Genomic DNA, 295 nt, shown 5'->3' with positions numbered 1-295 from the left:
TTGGATATTCTAACTTTTGAAAGCGTTTCTACCAAGTGTGACAGAATCAGTTTAAACACAATTAGCATACAAATCCAGTCTCTGAATCTTTTGAAACTTCCTTATTTTAAGAGGCTCTAAGGGTCAAATTTGTGTGAATCCGATCTCAGCGGTCAGGCAAACAAATGGTCGGTTGCAACAATGAAACAATGGCACACGTGTTTGAAAGTTGGAAAGCGGACTGCATATATCACTTCTAGTTACAGAGAAAGGCTTTCAGAAACTTACAGACACCATTGTGAATATGCGCATTAAA

This window comes from Penaeus monodon, chromosome 33 (assembly GCF_015228065.2).
Source record: "Penaeus monodon isolate SGIC_2016 chromosome 33, NSTDA_Pmon_1, whole genome shotgun sequence".
Classification (NCBI taxonomy): Eukaryota; Metazoa; Arthropoda; class Malacostraca; order Decapoda; family Penaeidae; genus Penaeus; species Penaeus monodon.
Note: the sequence above shows the minus strand (reverse complement) of the source record.